Source organism: Eupeodes corollae, chromosome 1, assembly GCF_945859685.1.
Source record: "Eupeodes corollae chromosome 1, idEupCoro1.1, whole genome shotgun sequence".
NCBI lineage: Eukaryota > Metazoa > Arthropoda > Insecta > Diptera > Syrphidae > Eupeodes > Eupeodes corollae.
The window spans coordinates 102,812,820-102,834,042 of NC_079147.1; the positions used below are offsets into that span (position 1 = coordinate 102,812,820).

Sequence of the window (21,223 nt, forward strand, 5' to 3'; positions counted from 1 at the left end):
TATCTGCTACAACCAATGCAGATTGCAAAACTTTAAATTTGACATTACCTGAAGGGAAGATCGAATCTTCTCCATTTTTTTGGTTGGTAGAAACATAATGTTTTTGAAAGTGTTCCAAGTAATTCCGAGGTACTCCAATTCTTGACTTTGAATAAGGACTGATTTTTTGAAATCTATCTCCCAGCCAAGTTCCTCTAGAATTCGAACGGTTTCCGCAACCTGTGTTTTTAGTTTGGAGAGATCCTGATTTACTAAAAGGAAGTCGTGCACATAAACCAGCACTCGCTTACGTCTTTTGCGTAGGATCTCCGCGATCCAGCAAGTTAGTGCTGAAAACACTTTTGAAGCCGAAGCAATGCCAAACGGCAGACAAGTCAGTTGAAGAAACTCTTCCTTGTACACTAATCTTAAGAAACGTTTATGGCTCTCTGATATTGGCACATGGTTGAAAAAACTGTGGAATCGCGGAGTGAGAAATTAGTTTGAATGTTTTTACATTCACGTAAAAATTTAGGACCCGTAAGTCGAAAATCGGACGAAGACCTCCATCCGACTTCCTTATTAAGAACATTTTTAAAAGGAAACTTGGTCCAACTTCCGAAGGGGGTTCAGAGATTTTTAGTTTTTTCATCTCTGTAATCTGCAAGTCCACTTTGTCTACAAAAAAACTGTTGCAAACATGATCCGAATTGCTCTTCAAGGGTATGTTAAATGGTTTTTTTACAAAACGGGATTCTTATCCTGAAATAATCTTTAAAACAAAAGAGTTTGCACCCAAATCCTTCCAGCTTTCTTGGTAAGCTTGCAACTGACCCCCTCTGAAAGTTGAATTTGAATCATTTATTGTCACTGTCGTATTCTTGGAACGAAAGGAAGAATTAAACTTTTTGCGTTGGCCCTTACATGAGTTGTTTACTCTCTGGCCTTTATGACTATACTTGTAATGCACTCCACTGTCAACTGCGTTTCTTCTACTCTGGATTTGGACTAGTTTTGGAGTGAAAGTTTTCTTTTCTCTTACGTAGATGAACTCCCAATCAATAATAGTCTGCAACCCGGACTTGAGTAATGCATTTGGCAATGCGGCCATTACTTGTTCTATAAATTGTACATAACTCATGGTTCACTTTTAGTTCCACTAAACCCGGGGTTGCAGCTGCTAGCTTTAGAATATCTGACGCTCCTCCATGTAGGCAGACCAAAGTGCTGCAATTGCACTAAATCTTTCAGATTTTCCTTTTTAGATGGCTGAACTAAAGGTCTAAAGGTCTCCGCGAACTCTCTGGATTATATAAAAAGGAGGAGGTACTCGGTTGGTTGGGTGTCATAATGTCCTGTGGTAAAAGCATACTTACATACTGCGAAAGCTGACAAACCTGGTCCGTTAGATCATTTAATCGTTGATCCAAAGAAGAAAAGTGTTTGGACATGTTTTTCTTTCTTTTATTTGGAGAAGGTGAAGCGAAGGCTTCACTTTCGGAAGAAGACGGTGACGATTTGACGGGTCGCTCTTTTTTCTCCAATGCAATGATATTATCTTTAGCTTCGCTAATAATAAATGATAACTTGAAAAATACTTTTAAAAATTTGAACTGATCCTTAGCACGACCGTACAGTTATCGAGTACACAACGCTATGAAGAAATGGCCTCGGTGGCGCAGCTGATGATTTTGACATCTACAGCAGCTCCTTCTATGCTTCAGATACTAAAACAGAATTGGTAAGATTGGTAATAATTAAAGTCGAGTTCACATCAGCTTCTTCTTCAACAACGACGCTGTGTGTTTCGGTAGGTAAATAACAATCATTTTATAAAAACTAAAAATGTGTCGATTTTACAGCCGCATTTCTATTGGGAAGAGCTCTACAGAGCAATGTGTAGTTTTGGTATCTTTGTCAAAATTATCCGTTTGTGCAGAATAACGATGGAGAATGCTCTCTGCTCTATCAAGACTGATAAAGATCTCACCGATACATTTGATGCCAAAAAAGGTTTTAGACAAGGGGATCCTCTACTTAGCCACTTCTTCAACATCGTTCTGGAAAAAAATCGTACAAAACTCAACCGTCAACACTAGAGGGAAGTCTTTCAAAGTCGATCCTATTAATCGGATATTGATATTGACATAATTGGAAGTTCAAAGCGTGATGTAAGCTGTAAGAGGTCAAGACCAAATATATGCTTTTATCAAAAAAGACCATCGAACGATGACGTCTTGGACAAATCGGTTTCTATGAACTGGAAAATGATGACGCATTAGCCGCAATAGATCCCGACATATATATTATGCAACCTTCTCCATATTTAACATTGTTCTTTCTGAGCTCAGGGTAGGGTTTTTCATAAACAATTTGCCTACCGTCTGATCCAAAAAGGTTTATTTTAGTTTTACCTAGGAAAAAAACATCATTGTCTACATAACACTCCTCAGGCACGCTACAAGTCCATCACGATTTGAATTTTGTATTGTTAAGAAATATTAGTTATTTCTTTTTCAAATTGACAAGGAACCTTTTTACAGAAAGCATTAAATGAAGTTGTGCAGAAAATAAATAAATCATAGGGTAAAAAAGTTTAGCTTTTAGTTGAATGAAAAAACATGATCAATTGTCATTTTGATATAAGTTGACTTGACTTGATAGTTAGGGAGATAGGGAGATTTTTCTTGACTAACTTTCCAGTCAACTCTCCAATAAAGTTGCCCTAGGTTAGGTTAGGTTAGGTTTGAGTGGCTGTCCAGATGTCATTGACGCACGTAGACCTCAAGGGTCCATTGTGATACCACTAATGAGGTTACTCATGGGAGAGTAATGAATTTAAACAAACCATTTTGTACTTTTAATAAAGTTAGAGAGACGTTTTGTGCCAATCGTTGCCAGTTCACTGGTGTTATCGAAGAAGGTATTACCGAGAAAGTAATTCCTTCTAATGGAGAGTGCTGGACATGTACATAGAAGTTGTTGGACTGTTTTCTCTTCCTCCTCGTCCATGCAGCTTCTACAGAAGTCATTTGTGTAGACCCCTAGCCTCAAAGCATGTCTTCCTATGAGGCAGTGTCCCGTTATTACTCCAATTGTAGAGCTTATTCTTTGTCTGCTCAGTGATATCAAGCTTTTTGACCGTTTTAAGTCAATACTTGGCCATATTTGCTTGGTTGCTAGGCAGGTGGTACTTTGTGACCATCTAGCATTTGTTGTTTCTAGAGCATATTGCTTGAGAAGATATTTGCATGTAGCAAGTGGTGTTCCTATGTTATGTTTTTGTCTAACATTAGGCAGAAGTGTTCCGTTTTTGACGAGCTCATCGGCTTTGCAATTTTCCGGAATGTCTCTGTGGCCCGGCACCCAAATGAGGTGAATGTTAAAACTGTTCCGTCATCTCATTCAGAGATGATCGACAATCGTGGACTGTTTGAGAGTTTGTGGAGACAGACGCTAGAGATTTAAGAATATATCCTTACAATATATAACGTTTTCTTTGAGCCAGGATAGTGCTTCTTTAATCGCCATTACTTCTGCCTGGAATACACTGCATTGATTGGGGAGTCTATAGGATAGACTGAGATTCAGTTGTTCCGAAAAGATACCACTTCCAACTCCGTGATCGGTCTTTGAACCGTCAGTATAAAAGTGTACCGCATCGTCTTCCAGGGGTCTCTATTCTTCCCAGGAGGATCTTGAAGAGATGGACACATGGAAGCTTTTACCGAATACCATTTTTGGGGTGGTATAGTCTAAGCGATCTGGAATAGATCTGAAAATGTCTGGAATAGTAGTATGTTCAGTATTGTTACTGGTCCATTGAGAGGTGGCTCTTAGCCATACACATGAGTTGGCAGCCTCCTTTTTGGAGAAGATGTCAAGTGGTGTTAGGCTAAAAAGCACTTCCAGTGCTGCGGTTGGTGTTGAGCAAAGTGCCCCTGTGATGCACATACCTGCTGACCGCTGGACTTTGATGAGCTTATTTAGATTTACCATCATGTCCAGTGCGGTCCACCATACGAAAGCTCCATAAATGAGTATCGGTCTGATTACCGAAGTGTATAGCCAGTGGGTTATTTTTCGGGAGAAGCCCCATTTTGATCCTATGGCCTTGTTACAAGTAAAAAGCGCTACAGTAGCCTTTTTTACTCTTTCATCAATATTTGCCTTCCAATTTAGTTTTTTGTCTAAAATATTTAGCTTGATCTGAAAAGCTAAATGGTATTCCTCTAATCTTGGGTGGGCTAATCTGAGGAATTTTATATCTTCTCGAAAAGAGTATTAATTCTGTTTTGTGTGGATTGACGTCCAATTCACATTGCTTAGACCATGTTTAAGGCATTTTGTAGGAGTTCTGAGAGAACTTGGGGGTGCTTCCCAGATACGGATATCGCAACGTCGTCAGCATAGGCAATCACCATAAAACCCTCTGCTTCCAATGCTGTAAGTAGGCCGTTTACTACCATGTTCCATAAAAGAGGCGAAAGGACTCTACCTTGGGGAGTGCCTCGATTCACCGATCTGGTGGTAGTAAAACTTCTCATGTTAGAAATTATTGTCATGATTTTGAGCATGAGACTTATAAGATCTATGAGTGATTTCTCTAATTTCAGCTTATTCATTGCTGTTGTGATCGCCTGGTAACTGACGTTGTTGAAAGCTCCTTCAATATCTAGGAACGCTACTAAGTTATATTTGTAGTGGATGCGCACACACCTTAAATAAGCATTCATATTTCAAAGCTCAATGTTATCAATCGAAATTTAAAGCTCAATGTCATCCATCAAAATCTAAAGCTCAAATCTAAGTAAACCATTTAAAAACACAGAATGCAGACATTTTGCATTTCGGTTTTTCTCTCGGCCATTTCGATCGTATCTTTCATCCGAGTCGGTAGAACAGGAGCAGGACACAAAAGAAACTACCTTGTGCTGGTGCAACGAATAACTCCTCCATAAATTAATATAATAAATAAAGTTTCATTTTATTTTGTAAAGATTAAAAGATAGTTCTTTCATTGTGGTTCCGAGAACCACGTTCGGGGAACAACATTGGTGACCCCGAAATAAAATTTGTTTTCGCCATCGAGACGACGCCATTCACCGCATATAAAAGTGCAGTTTTAAAACTTTTGTAGGACACGCAACAGTTATAACGGCACACAATACAACGCTTTCTATTGATTTGTATTCTAGGGAATGTTCAATAGTATGTATCAACGAGTGAAGTGCTGATTCTACTGATTTTTGCTTAGAGTAAGCATGTTGGTCGTAGATCTTTAGGGTTAACGTGTGAGGGTTTCCCTGCTTTGGGAATGAAGACTACTTTTGCCAGGCTTTGAGAATATATCTCAACCTTACACAGCTTGTCAGAATGATTTCCAATGGTGGAATGATCATGTCTGAGCATTTTTGTAGTTCGGCCGGAATGAATGGTCCTGGAGATTTATATGGATCAAAGCTGTCTATGGCCCATTGCAGATTTTCCCGCGTTATTAGATCAACTAAATCGCTTGTATAAGCTAGAGACTCTGATGTTAAGTCATTGATTATGTAAGAGCTACTTGGAAAGTGGGTGTCTAATAACAGATTAAGAGATTCTTCATCTGTGATAGTCCACGTGCCTGCTTCTGTCTTTAAAGCACTGGGTATTGTTGGACTTATTGAGAGAATTTTCCCTAGTCTTGAGGCTTCTGAAGTATTTTCTATTTTACCACAAAAGTTTCTCCAAGAAGACCTCTTACTCTTCCTTAATTTTTTTTATATTGCTTTAGAGCTTGTTTGTATAAGTCCCAGTCAGAAGGAGATATAGTGTTCTTAGATCTGTTGAAGAGTTTGCGACAGCTCTTTCTGAATGGTTCGAGTTGCGCTAATTGGAAGGCAATTTTTTGACAGCTGGCCAATCAGATGCTAAACTTGCCTTCTTTCAAGTCCCTTAGGTCGTCTGAACCTGTCAACTGTCTTTGTGAATGCGTCCTATATATGTGGTCAGCTTTAATTTAAATTTAATTAATTTTGAAAAGTATTCAAAGTTATGGTATTGATCGAAGGATTTCAATAGATTTTAAATATAGATTTCGATTCCATTTAACTCGATTTTGGGAACCTAGTTAATAGTTCCAAGAAAGTAGTTCAAGGATACAAATAACTAACTTTTTATATAATATGTTCTAATTTATTCTGTTTTTGGACAACAAATGTTTAACCTAACAAATAAAATCTTCGTTTTTTATTTTTATTTAATCAATGATTTTCTAAAAAATCTGATTTGGTTCTACCAAAAACACACAACACATTTTAGGAGGATGTTAAATAATCACATTATTATTTTCATACTGACCTTAAATGCAAATTCAAAATTTTCAATATGGGTTACCTGGTTGAATAAATATAAAGATAAAATAATTTAGAAGAAATACAACGTAACAATGCAAATATTTTCTTTAAAAATAAAACAAAAAACATACGTTTTAAGAATTTATGGTTGTTGGACTTGGACACAGTTGAGTTGCGTGGTTTTAATGTGAATTTATTTCAAAATTATTCGGGAAAATGACTGTGTGCCAAGCTGACTTTTTTTTAAACCATTGATAGCCTCAATGACTACAAACCATTACTTAACTACATTCTTTTCAACCCAAAACAAAGAGAACCAACCAAACAAAAAAAAACACTAGAACTCTATATTTTAGCAATTCATGTTTGTAAAACCTAATTTTGATTATACCTGCTATACCTAAGACCAACACGCGACTACCTGTTAGATTGCATCAAAGATTGTTCATGGTGTTTATGTTTCGTAAAAAATTATATTTTTCGATAAATAATTCATTAACTTAACGTGATTGTTCTAATGAACTTAATGTTGGAAATTTAATCGACACGACAAACAAAAAAAAATTGTTTTATTTTTGTCTAATGTTATAGGAACTTTTAACAAAAACCATGAATGTAGGTTTTTTTACTTTTGAATTATTGAGGACTGTACAGAAAATATTCATTATCTATGTGGATATTTGTTTTATCCCTAACCATTTAATAATTATGACATTCAAAGGAAGTTAATTGACCTAGCGATTGAGAAGCATTACATATCTTTCTAGTCAAGGGCGGATCCAAATGTTTAATCAGGGGGGTTCACGCACTTAACATATGGGCGAGTTTTTACTTACCAATTAAAAATGTTCTTTAAAGAAGGCTAACAAAATTTAAATAACATAATGTGCATATTAACCTTAAATGTACACATTTCAAGGGTAAAAGTGACAACTTTAGTTATATAGTCTAACTATTTAATTTAGTAGACTTTCTTCATAGGAAAGCATTCCAAGATTCTAACAGTTTTCTAAATATGCCATATTTAAAAGCAAAATAATAGTTTAAAGGGTTTTTATTGCTTTCATGGAGAAATGTACGAAATTGTTTTGAATCTTTGCTTTCTTCCAAAAAGTTATATTCTTTTTTGTTGCCATTTATATTAATGTGAAAAACGCTACAAAAAATCAAAAATCCAGAAAATGAGAAAGAATCTGACATCAAGATGATAATGCGGTTCAGATCAATAAAGGATTTAAACTGAAGCTGTGAAAAAAAGAACGGTTTTCATGAACGAGCTAAAATAAAGAAGCCACTTTTGACAGACCGTCATAAGAAATTGAGGTTGGACTTTGCAAAAAAATAAAAAATTATAGAGTAGGTGATTGGGCAAGGGTAATTTGGTCGGAGAAACAAAAATAAATCGTTTTGGATCTGATGGCCGTCAATGGATTTGGAAGAAACCTGGTGAACGAATAAGCGATCGGATCGTGAAACCAACACTCAAATTTGGAGGAGGTAATCTTATGATTTGGGGGTGCATGTGCACGGAAGGGGTCGGTACATGCATTAGAGTGGTTGGTCGCATGAATGCGGAACAATACAACACCGTTTTGGGAGAAGGACTCCCAAGAAGCCTGCAAAAATGGAACAAAAGTGTGTCGGGCGAAAAATACTGCAGTGTCCCAAAGGCAGTAAGAATTTTTGGTCATTAGGTTTCTGCGCTTGTTGTCAATGACACTCCTTTAGTTAGCTCTATTGATAAAGCCAAATTATTTGCAAGGCAGTTCGCAAAAATGTCCACCTTACCAGATAGTGTCATGGCTCCCCCAGTTCTTGAACGTGTCAATGATTCTATGGGACAAATCTTTTTCCGTACTCAAACTGTGGCGAGAGTTTTTAAAGATCTCAACATTCATAGATCCGCTGGCCCAGATGATATCCCCACCATTATTCTGATGTTCTTCCACGCTAGCAAAACCACTGCGTAAGCTTTTCCGTCTGTCCTATTCTTCTGGGCCCGAGTAGTTGGAAAACTGCATTTGTTCAGCCAATCCCAAAAAAAGGCGAATCTTCTCCCACAAATTATCTACCAATAGGACCAACGTCCCTTCTTTTCAAGGCCATGATGGAAACGCTGATTAATTATAAGCTTAAGAAATATCTTTCGACATCCTCGGAAATTTTTCTCCCCTTCTGATCTGGCTACAATCTACATCATCTCTGGGCTAGTGCTCCAATAACTTATTTAAGCCTCTTGGACAATATTCAAAGAAGAGCTTTAATCATCCAAAGACACAAAAAGGATTTGAACTGACGTTTCTGTGCGCAATGAATTTAAATTCCTGAATATTGTATTACTAGGAGAGAAAGAGGGTGGTAAATCATCCCACATTCGAGTAGTACGGCTAAGGAGCGAATCTCTGTACTTTACAGTACGACCCAAATTGGCTCGTTGTATACTCATGAGCATTCCTTGCGTACCAAATCATATGATTGAATTGTTTGAGGGAAGGAATAAATAAATAATAAATTGAGTGGCGCAACAGTCCGTTGGGAACCAGGGCCTAGTGACTTACTACTCTCATCCATTCCTGTGTGCGAGTACTGTTGTCAGGAATGGAAGCGACCTACAATTTTAGGCCGAATCCGAACGGGTAATTTGAGATAGCACTTTTTCATGACAAGAATTACTCTTGAAGGATTTTTCAATTCCTCGCAAGAGGCAGTACCCGCGAAAGTAAATTTTTTTTTAAATTAACGTGGCAAAGGCAGGGATTGAACCCAAGACCCCTTAATTGAACCCACAACCCCTTGCATGACAGTCCAACGCACTTTTTTTTTTAATTAATTTTTATTAGTTCATTCTTAAACCTATCTTAAAGCTAGACAAAAATTCATAAAACTAGCCACATTATCCATAACTTACAACTAACCTAATGGTCCCATACGGACACTCTAAGTTAAACTATAACACTTAAAACTAATGCCTTTTCTTTTTTACCGACATGCCTATTCTACTTAAAACTAAAACTGTAAAACAAGTATGTAAGCCGGCCAAGGCTTAAAACCCCATCCCGAATACCCAATATCAAGTTCCGATTGAAGCCACCAAAACTGGTTCTCCTGCTTCACCCTATCAGTTCGGTCCCGTTCGGACACAGCCCTACTGAACCGAAGGAGCTCTGCTCCGCCTTGTGCCATGACGTCCCGATTGTATGGTAGTCGCCCATCCACGGTTCTTCGTCTGACGTGGTAGATTAACGGAACTGCCAATCTATCCTGTATCAGACCGCATTTGTCTAAAAAGAGGAATGCCTCTGGTGGAATGAAGCCGCTCAAGCGTGCACATTCAAAATACTCGTCGATCGGATATAACGCCCCGAAAATTGAATTGGTGGTCGAAGACATAGCTCTTGCAATGTGACCTCGAACCAGTTTTATCACGAAATTGTCAATTCTGTTGATTTGAGCCCCGTTGTATAGGACCTCGTTGGAATAGTAAAACACATAAGAAGACTCGGCTGTTCGATGTAAGCCGGTACAGCGTCGTAAACACTGCCGCTCGAACACCCGAAACTTCTCCATCTGGGAAGGGGCAACGTTGAACCACACAGGATAACCATACACGATCATTGGCCGTATGAGGGCCATGTAGCAAATTACCTTCACTCTGGGGTCAAGCCGACTGCTGAAAAACAGCCGTTTCGTCAGAGCGAAGATTCCTCTGGCCCTGGTCAGAGCAGCATTTATATGTCTGTCGAAATATAAATACTGATCTAACCAGATGCCGAGGTACTTCACTACACTTTTGCTCGGTAATGGCTGCCCGTGAAGAACAACGATGACCATCTTGCGCCAATTCTTACACGTATCCCTCCTGGCCCCAGCCAACGTAGTCCGGAAAAGAATTGTCTCTGACTTCTGGACATTTATTTTCAGTTTCCAGTCGACGCAATATCGCTGAATCTTGTCGGAATCACGCTGCAAGAGAATTCTAATAACCTCAACCTTTCGGGCGTTCTGTACGCAATTAGATCGTCGGCGTACGCAATTGCCTTTGTAAGACTACCTATCAGATCGCTGGTGTAAATGCTGAATAGAATCGGCGAATTCACCGCTCCCTGTTGAAGACCATTTTTAATTGAGAATGTTGTGGTAGAAGTTACATTGCCACTTTTGACAACAAACTTTCTACCGTTAAGCATATCATAAAGTATATACAACAATGGCTTGCTTATGCCAAGCCTGCTCAGTTTTAGGTAAAGACCCTCTAACCATATGGTGTCAAAGGCTTTTTCCAAATCAACCAGAACAGCACCTGTGCATTGTGGTTTTGATTTATTCAATTGGATATCAGAAACGAGTTTAGACGCAGCATGAATTGTGTCATGACCCGCCTTGAACCCGAACTGTTTATCCGGAATTATTTTGTTGTCCGCAGCCCACTTAGTCAGAGCCCTATTAATGATCTTTTCGAAAACTTTGCTGATGCTCGGAAGAAGACTTATCGACCGAAGATTTGACGGGTTGGAGTTGTACTTTCCCTTTTTAGGGAGAGGATGAATAACAGCGGTCTTCCAATGCACTGGATAATATGCATTATTCAGTGCATTATTGAAGAGCGTGGTGTAAATGTCAATTGCTTCCATCGGTAAATGTCTTAGTACAACGTTGGATATACCATCGACACCTGCTGACTTTTTGTTTTTTATTGAATTGAAGATGAGCTGGAGCTCAACCTTCGTCACTAACAATGGACTTGCTCCCGCTTGCCCGACGATTATGACATTTGCCAAGGAATCGTCATTGAACCACATGAAACCGCGGTTCTCAGATCGCCAATGTGTGATATCATTTCGGAGGTAAAAGTGATTAAGTAGGGCTCTGTTTTCCAGGTCGTGGTTGGGGCGAATGCTAACATTCACCTTGTACACTTGCTGGAAAGCAGCTCCCACCGCCTCCACTTTCTCCTTCGGGTTCAACGCATTAACCATCATGCCACGGGTACTACTGAGGGAAGGAATACAACTTTGTATTTCTTTAGAACACAATTCGTAAAAATATCGGTTAAAAAGGGTGAAAAAAGAAACTTTTTAGACGGAGTTCAAGCGATATAAATTATTAAGTGATGATATCTGTCCTTTCTTTGACGAGGAGTTTGAAAATTAATAAGAGTTTACGATAATTCTGTACGTTATATTTTATTTCTGTAAAAATAACATATAATGTAGTTCATTTAACAAATATTTTTCCCAAGAAACTTACCGCAGTTTGCACTCCTCGACTTACTCTTGGAAAGTTAAGTTTCATAATGAAATTTTAATTAGGGATAGACGGAGAAACAAAAAATAAAAACTATAATGGCGACATTTCCAATGAAGAGTGCAAACTGCGGTATCAAATTGAGACAGCTATATTGCTGCATTTAGGTCTGTTTATTTTATGGATGAAGTAAAGGGCGTTCTTCCACAATATCATTTCACATTGATTATTTATTTATTTATTTTTTGATGGAATTAGCTTACAATAAGAAACATGATTAGGTTTACTTGTCTTTAAGTTGTATTTTAGATTTACGAGAATATACAAATAAATATGAGTTATTTATTTTATGTTTCTCCATCATTCCAACCGGAGAAGGAGAAACATCTCCGAAACGCGTCGTATAAATTTACAATATAATTAAAACTTAAGTTGTAACATTAAAATTAAAAAAAGGAAAAATAAAATTAAAACTAAATAACTCATATTTATTTGTTTATTCTCGTAGAAAAATAAGATACAATACCTTTTAAGATATCACAAAAACAAAATGCAAAATTACTTTATGATAAATAAAATGAAAAGAAAGAATAGTTGCATTTAACAATAGAAATGTAATAAAACTAGTTAAATATAATCGAAAAAGTTTATCATCGAGAGTCTCCAAAGTATTGTCTAAGTCTCGTCTTGAACCGAGCGCTGCATCCAATTATCCATCGAACCGGGTGTATACAAAATTGACGACTAGAAACAAGGTAAGCATAGCGTAATGGAGTCAGATCATAACTTCTAGTTGAACGAGGAAATGGAATTTTGCTATTAGGATATGGTGGCTTTTTTGTTTGCAGAAAACTATGAAGGATTAATAAAGTTAGTAAAAGTAAAAGTAGTACCCGTGGCATGATGGTCAGTGCGTTGGACTGTCATGCAAGGGGTCTTGGGTTCAATCCCTGCCTGTGCCACCTTAATTTAAAAAAAAAAAATCATTTTCGGCGGCACTGCCTCTTGCGAGGAATTGACAAATCCTCCAAGAGTAATTCTTGTCATGAAAAAGTGCTTTCTCAAACTAGCCGTTCGGATTCGGCCTAAAATTGTAGGTCCCTTCCATTCCTGACAACAGTACTCGCACACAGGAATGGTTGAGAGTTGTAAGTCACTAGGCCCTGATTCACAACGGACTGTTGCGCCACCCCATTTGATTTGATTTTTGATTAATAAAGTTCTTAAAGCAAATGTATTATTTCGAGTATGCAGAACTATGTTCATATCTCCGAAGACCAAAGACATACCTTGCCACACTTTTATAAACAACATAAAGCTTCCTTTGTCCCTAAATTCTATTGTTAGGATAATAAAATTTGCACTTTGTTCTTTAAAACCGGACAATTTTGTAAAAACAGTTTGGTAATAACGAATTGCAGTGTGGTTGCTACGAACTGTCAAACTCTATTCGTGTTCCACATACCATCCACACTGCAACGAATAAATTTTTAGCGCTCAACTTAACCTCAATAATTTTCCACTGTTGTTTTGTTTGTTGAAAAGAGGGTAATTATAAATTGACAATTCGTCGCTGTTCGCGAATAGAAATAAAGTATCTTGCACATGAGCTACGAACTGCGAACTGTGGATGTTCGCATATTTTGACTTTTCTTTCACATGAGCTTTATTTCTATTCGTATACAGCGACGACTTGTCAATTTATAATTACCCTTTTCATCAAACAAAACAAGTGGGGTATAATTTTGAGGTTAAGTTGAGCGCGAACAATTTATTCGTTGAAGTGTGGATTGCATGTGGAACGCGAATAGAGATTGACAGTTCGTAGCAAACAAACTGCAATTCGTTACTACCAAATTGTTTTTACAAAATTGTCTTATTATAGAGAACAAAATGCAACTTTTATTATCCTAACATTATCGTCAATTGGTTTCTTATAATTTAAATGTGTTTTGTTTGAAATTGACTTTTTGAAATGTGTAAAATCACGTTTATTCGGCCATTCGTTCATTCGTTGTTCGCTTTAATGTGCAAGGCTCTCAAAGCTCATGTGAAATAAAAGTCAAAATATGCGAACATCCACAGTTCGCAGTTCTTAGTTGGTTGCTCATGTGTAAGATGCTTTAGCTGGAAGCTTCTGCTATTGGACTGGAATTGATCGTGATATTGAGGAGTTGGTGAAAAGTTGTCGGGGAATGTGCGAAAGTTCAAAGGCATTGCCGCAAGCCTGGGAAGTTCCTGCACAGCCGTGGCAAAGATTACATATTAACTTTGGGGGACCGTTCATGGAACGATCCTTTTTTGTGGTCGATGCAAAGACGAAGTAGTTGGAAGTTTTCCCGATGAATCGGATCACAAGTTTGTGTACAATACGAGCAATGAGAGAACTTTTTTCTAGATTTGGTATTCCTCAAACTATTGTATCCGATAATGGAACTAATTTTACGTCAAGAATTTCTTACAACATTTGCCAGAAACTTACTCCACGAGCGCATCCATCAACGAACGGGCAAGCAAAGCGATTTGTTCCAATTCTGAAAATGGATTAAGATCTGCCACGAATAATACAGGTAACCTTTACACAAAATTACAACGTCTTCTTATGCAATATCGTAAGACAGAAAGCTCCACTACAGGCAAGAGTCCAGAGGATATGATGCTGAAATTTAATCTTCGCACCAGAATCGACTTATTATGATACACCAGCCCAGAAAAGAAAAGACAAATCGAGAATAGCAGGCGCAGTTTTGAAATTGGGGACTCAGTTCAAGTTCGTTATTACCAGAACAAGGAGTGTAAATGGAAGTTTGAGAAAGTTAGTGATCGGGTTGGCCATTTACATTACATCGTTGATGTAGATGGGACCCCATTTCGAAGACATATTGACCAAATGAGATCTTCTTATGTTGAAGGTAATACCCCGGATTATATTCCAAAATTTCTTATTATAGATTCTTTGCCGATAACATCCGATGCAAATTCAGAGGTGATGTAAAATCTCACAGATACTACAATAGATGGAGAATTAACACACCAACCGACTACTGCCCTGGCCATGTCACATCAACCACAACAGGACACCATTCCAGCTTCTTCGTCAGTAGTAACTGATCTGACGTTTATACCTGCAGTGCCAAGTATATAAGGTGTTGGAAAGCCAGGGCACCAAATTGAATTGAGGAGGTCTAGCAGATTACGTCGTCAAGTCGTTCCCTACCAACACAAACCGAAATTTAGGGGAAGACTGTTAGATACAACAAGGACTCACCAAATATTTTCAATAGAGTTTACATCGGGACAGTATGCTGGTCAATACATTAAATTAATAGAATTTATTTCTAACCAATAAATAGTTTCTCTACTGGTGTGGATTCTGGCATTGTCATGGTGAAAAATCAAAGTTTGGTCAAAAAGGGTACGGAACTGCTGGAAAGAACTTAAATATAATTTTTGCTGTTCATTTTCCACAAAGTGAATTGCATTTCAAGGCACCCCTTTGAATAGAAAGCGCCCCACATCATCACCGAGCCGTTACCAAAATTTGGCCTATGGAAATATTACGATTCCTTCCATAAGTCACGCCAATAAAAGTGCCTCCATCAGGGCCATAAAAATTCCATTTATTTTCATCAGAAAATATAACCTTTAAACTTAATAATGTAGGTAAATGAAACAAAAAAAAAGTTAATGACGATCAATACTTTTAAATTAAATATACAGATGTCCAATCAAATCAAATCAAATGGGGTGGCGCAACAGTCCGTTGTGAACCAGGGCCTAGTGACTTACAACTCTCAACCACTCCTCTGTGCGAGTACTGTTGTCAGGAATGGAAGGGACCTACAATTTTAGGCCGAATTCGAACGGCTAGTTTGAGAAAGCAATTTTTCATGACAAGAATTAGTCTTGAAGGATTTGTCAATTCCTCGCAAGAGGCAGTACCCGCGAAAATTATTTTGTTTTAAATTAAGGTGGCACAGGCAGGGATTGAACGCAAGACCCCTTGCATGACAGTCCAACGCACTTACCATCATGCTACGGGTACTAAGATGTCCAATCAGAATCCATATTATTCTTAGCGAACTGCAGACTAGCTTGTGAGTCTTGTAACGCTCACGTTCTCTTCATTACAAGCCTTTTTTGATACCAAATAGTACCTTACTCCATGGCATGTTTAGAAAAAAACAACTTTTAAAAGTTTAATAAATATGATTTAAAATCATGAAAAATTAATTTAAAATAAACCAGTATGGTATTCAAATATGCGTTTCGCCCCGATGCAATGGTTGGGCTCATCAGAAGATGACCAATTGTCTCCAATAAATGAGAGTCCATATAATATGATCTACATAGAGCTACTGTGAATTATATGGTTGCTACAAGTCTTCAGAGAAGATAAATTGTAGCTATTTTTATTTCCTTGCTATGGGACATTTGAATTCGTTTTTCATGATTTTCATATTTATATCATATCATATATCATATTTATTAAATTAAACGGTGTTCAGGAAATAACAATTCGACTGTTAACAGTTCATCTTCATCTTCAACTTTTAAAAGGACCTAAATTTAAATACATGTGGGACCACATCAAACAAAAATCAAACATTTATTAAGAACTGAGACGAACATTGGAATCCACTACTGTCTCATTTGAAGTTGGTACTTGAGTCTATTTAGCGCACATCTAGCGCCTAAAACTCTAGACCTATTAAAGCTCAAAAATATTATTTTTAACCAAGCAAATTCAAGAAAATTAAATTCTAAAAAATCTTACATAGATATTTTCATTAATTGTACTTCCTAACGGAATTTTGTTCTTATAAAAACTTAAAGTTAATCTTCTTACCAAAACTTCGGACAATTGTAACAAAATAATTTATTACTGCAACAACTTTGGGTGCTTTCAAGCAATTATCAACACTAGACAAGACATGCCTCGGTATGTACTTTAGAGAAGAACAAGCCAAAGCAATAACATACAAAATTTATCAGATAAGTCACGGCACAAATTATTGCAATCGACTTCATCAGTGTTGCTATAAAAAGTCCATCAATTATGCATATTGATACAATCGAAGTCCGAGTAAATTTTACACACGCTCATAATGTCTGTGTACCTATATTTTATGAATTATACGACCTTTGTAAAAAAAAAGAGATTATTTATCTTTCAAAGCAAATTGATCTCATTATTCTTTTCTGATTCCAAAGAAATCTAAATGAAATCGGCCATTAACAGACATGGAATATAGAATCGATCAATTTCGTGTGTTTATTTTCGTCTGTAAATGCTTTAGTTTTCGAAATACACAAATCCCTAATGTACCTATGAATGTGGAAAGAAAGATAACAACCCCCTTTCATTCATTTAACATTTGAAAGCATCAAGTGAATTAAAAATTAGCCACTTCAACTTAAAGCAAATATTGAAGGAATCCGGTTGAAACGTCGAAAGTAGGTTTCCTATTTTTTGTATTTCTTTACTCTGGCTTCCGGGATTTGATTTGTCTTATCCGCTAAGGCGCTGACATATTCATGTATTTTATTTTTGTTTTTGTGTTTTTCGTCGTTGTAGACGACGACGACGACAACGTCTTGCACAGGAGCACGTCTTCACAAGGATTATGAGTTTGCAAGAGCGCAATTGATTTTTGCATTTGTTTTTTTTTTTTCCTTTATTTTCTCATAGAAGTACCCAAGAAGTATTTATAATATTTTCAAGAATTTAAGATACAAAACTAAAGGGGATTAAGATTTGATTGTTGTTTTTAATGAAAGAAAAATGTTTTATCCTACCTTTTGAAAAGCTTATCCTTGAGTAGCTTGTAGAAGTTTTTGAGTTTTATTTTTCGGGAGGTTATTAGTTTTTTCTTAGTATTTATGTTAGGCAACAGAAATAGTTGCCTCAGTTTAATTTTATTTTATTTTCCTCCCACGTTCAACGCAGCGCACTAGGCAGAGGAAGAGACAGAGCCAAAGCCAGAGGCAGAGGCAGACACAAACTCAAATCGCTGTGTAGTCACAACGATTAAATAATTAAAACATTAATTGAATCGCATGACACTCTTTTTCGCTATTAATAATTATTTTATAGCACATTAGTTGGGTGGCAGAGGAAGATCTTTTGGTTGAGGATACATTAAATGGGCACGACGAAGGCGACCGAGACGACGACGACGATGGCAATGGCATGATGATATATTTAAAAAATAAATGGAATCACTTCTTTTAATTTGAATTCTTGAGGGTTATGAATTTGTATTCTTAAAATTTATGCAAAACAAAATAAAAATATTTTTGTTCGTTTTTGGCGAATGACGAACATCGAACAAACTTCACGAACGAACCGCAAATCGAAGTTGAATTTTCTTGTTTCTTTTCTTTGCACTTTGCACACCTCTCAACTGACGTTTGCGATTGAGAATTTTTTGACGTTAGTTCGATGTATTTTTTTGTATTTGTTGTGAATGAATTCCAGTGTCCAATTTCCAACGATGACAACTAGTACAATAATTGTATCACACTACCTTACCTACTGAAACATTCGAAAAATGGTATAGTAGTTGATTTTAAGGGGTTGTAGACATGTTCGATGTCAATAATTTATTTTTAAAGCCAAAATGTATTAACTTCTTTAATTTAATTATTAAGTAATGACTTTTTATTGGAAATTAAGACAATAAGAAAATTTTCTTTCGTTTAAAATGTTAAAAGATGAAAATGTTACAATTATACATGTTTAACGATTTGACACTAATATATTTCTATCAGTTTTGTTTTCACATTGCCTTACGACTTAATTTAGGTCCGCCATTCACCACACAAAGTAAATGAGGCTTGTTCAGATTGTTTGTGTTGTTGTGTTGGTTTTAACAGTTAGTTGTGTAAAAATCAAAATAATTTTATTATTGGCCATGTTCAGACGACATAAGAGATTTGAAAGTTAGACAAGTTCCTCATATCTGATAGGCCAACTGCTAAAAAATTGGTCAGGTTCAGACGACATAAGGTACTTGAAAGTTAGTCATGTTTCTAGTATCTGTTTGACCAGCTGCTTAAAAATATCCGTTTAATTAAGGCAGCTTCATTGGAAGTTGTCTGAAAAGTTAGTCAAAAAAAATCTTCCCATCTATTAAGTCTAGTCTACTTCTGTCAAAATGACGGTTTAATATGTTTTTTTCATTTAATTGAAAGCTGAACTTTATGATTTTTTTATTTTCTGTGCAATTTCATTTAATGCTTTTTGTAAAAAGGGTTCCTTGTCAATTTTAAAAAGAAAAAACTAATATTTCTTTACCATACAAAATGTAAGTAGTGATAGACTTGTAGCTTACCTGAGGAGTGTTTTCTAGACAATAATTTTGTTGGTACTTTTTGTACTATGAACTTAAAGTAGAGGTTTGTGAAATTAAAGCTCTGAATTTGAGATTCATGACACTAAATGATGATAATTCATGAAATGAAAAACTAACTAGTTGCCTTGGTCAAAATTTACGTTCAAAGAATGAAGTTGACTGCAAATGAAGTCCTATATGTTGCTTGAACCTGCCCATTGCCTTCCAATTAAGGCAACTTTATCGGAAAGTTAGTCAAGAAAAATTTCACTTAATATAAAGTAAAGTTTACTTTTATAAAAATGACAGTTGATAATATTTTTTTCATTCAACTGAAAGCTGAACTTTACTTTTTTATGATTTATTTATTTTCTGCACAACTTCCTAGTTGCCTAGTACCTCAACTGGAGATTGGTTTCCAACCCCAGTGGAAAGTTGTTGGGGGCAGCAAACGAGAGAGGTTGGGAGAGGTGTTTCCACTAAGGCACCTCTCTTTATCCAGACGGCAGCGGAGGAATTCCCGAGATGGAATCAACGGTTGCGTCTACAGTTCTAGTAAGTTCGACTTATTTGGAGCCCAGGCCTGTAAGGAGCGGTTTTATCCGGCTCCCCATCCTTGGAGTTATACTTAGGATCTGGCCCTCCAGGTTTGGGGTTGCGAAGCACCAACAAGCCTCGGATACGGCCGGATTTACTGTTGACAACCAACGCAAACGAATTATCAGTGTGGTTTTAGACCAGGAAAGTCCACAGTTGATCAAATATTCACATTACGGCAGATCCTGGAAAAAACTCAAGAGCACCAAATCGACACCCACCATCTTTTCATCGATTTCAAGGCCGCATATGACAGCATCTACAGGGACGAGCTGTATAGAGCCATGTCTAGTTTTGGCATCCCTGCCAAACTCGTCCGTTTGTGCAGGATGATTATGGAGAATTCACGCTGCTTCATAAAGGTTGGACACAACTTAACAGAATCTTTCGATGTCAAAAAAAAGGTTTAAAACAAGGTGATGCGCTCTCATGCGATTTTTTTAATATCATGCTTGGAAGAACAGTGCAGAGCTCACACGTCAACACTAGAGGCACTATCTTTCAAAAGTCTGTCCAATTACTGGCATATGCTGATGACATTGACATAATCGGAAGAACTCAGCTTGATGTCAATGGGGCTTTTGTGAGTATTGAGGCAGAGGCGGCAAAAATGGGTTTAACGGTTAATGAGGGCAAAACAAAGTACATGCTGTCGCAAAAAACAACACCAGCGCTAAGATCAAACGCAGAATAACGCTTGCTAACCGCTGTTTCTTTGGACTTAGAAAGAAATTGAGTGGTAAAGTGCTCTCTCGAGGGACCAAAGTGTCGCGGATCAGGTGGCGCGCACAAGTGGAAGGTGACCTCACCCAACTTGGAGCGCGAAACTGGAGATATCTAGCTAGGGACCGAGCTAGATGGAGAAGTTTGTTGGGTGAGGCCCTAGTTCACACAGGACTGTTGCGCCACCTTAAGTAAGTAAGTAAGGATGAAGAACAGAAATATTGGGGCGAATTTCTGGAGTTAAATATCCAGCTCTTTGAAAAGAAAGGAATCCTGATAGCAACATATATCAAGGCTACCACCTTTTAAATCAAAAATTAAAACAAAAATATCCGAATACCTAAATTGCTCCAAGAAAAGAAAGCCATCCACCTCATTTTCATTGAAACCATCATATGTTTAAAGCAGCTGTACAATCCTCGTCTTGTGGAACTCACAGCTCTTGTACAACATGGTTGTTTAATTGATGAACGAAAAAGTCAATAATAATGACTTTTAAGTCCTAAGTGTTTTTCATTGACTGTTAGGTTATAGGTTATAGTGGCTGTCCAAGATGGAAACGGACACACTTAGGCCAGTTTAATGGCCCATTGTGATTCATTGACTGTTACGATCATAAGATATAGAAAACCATACAATTGAGAAAAAACTTTGGTCTTGAAATGAAACCTCATAAAGAGGAATTTTTCGAAACTCACATTAGGAGAAATATTGAATATTGCAATAATCATGAGTAAAATAAGTAGTACCCGTGGCATGATGGTTAGTGCGTTGGACTGTCATGCCAGAGGTCTTGGGTTCGATCCCTGCCTATGCCATCTTAAGTCTTTTCACGGGTACTGCCTCTTGCGCGGAATTGACAAATTCTCCAAGAGTAACTCTTGTCATGAAAAAGTGCTTTCTCAAATTAGCCGGATTCGGATTCGGCATATAAACTGTAGGTCCCCTATGGCCCTAGCCTTTTAAGGAGGGTTTTGTTGAAGAATAAGTATTGACTAGCAGTAT

The 21,223-nt window shown here is 37.2% G+C and overlaps 1 protein-coding gene across 4 annotated transcripts in view; it reads right to left on the bottom strand.

The window, feature by feature from the left end:
• Window positions 1–21,223, bottom strand: part of LOC129938986 (alpha-1,6-mannosyl-glycoprotein 2-beta-N-acetylglucosaminyltransferase) — a 100,588-nt gene that overhangs the window by 65,818 nt on the left and 13,547 nt on the right. For 2 of the 4 annotated variants that reach the window (XM_056046867.1, XM_056047013.1), the window contains exon 1: window positions 17,361–17,998. The exons of 1 other annotated variant lie outside the window; for it this stretch is intronic. The gene's annotated coding sequence lies outside the window, so the exon portion shown is untranslated. Of the gene's footprint in view, window positions 1–17,360; window positions 17,999–21,223 lie in introns of those variants that run through there. One more of the 4 variants, XM_056047094.1, reaches the window with a different exon arrangement.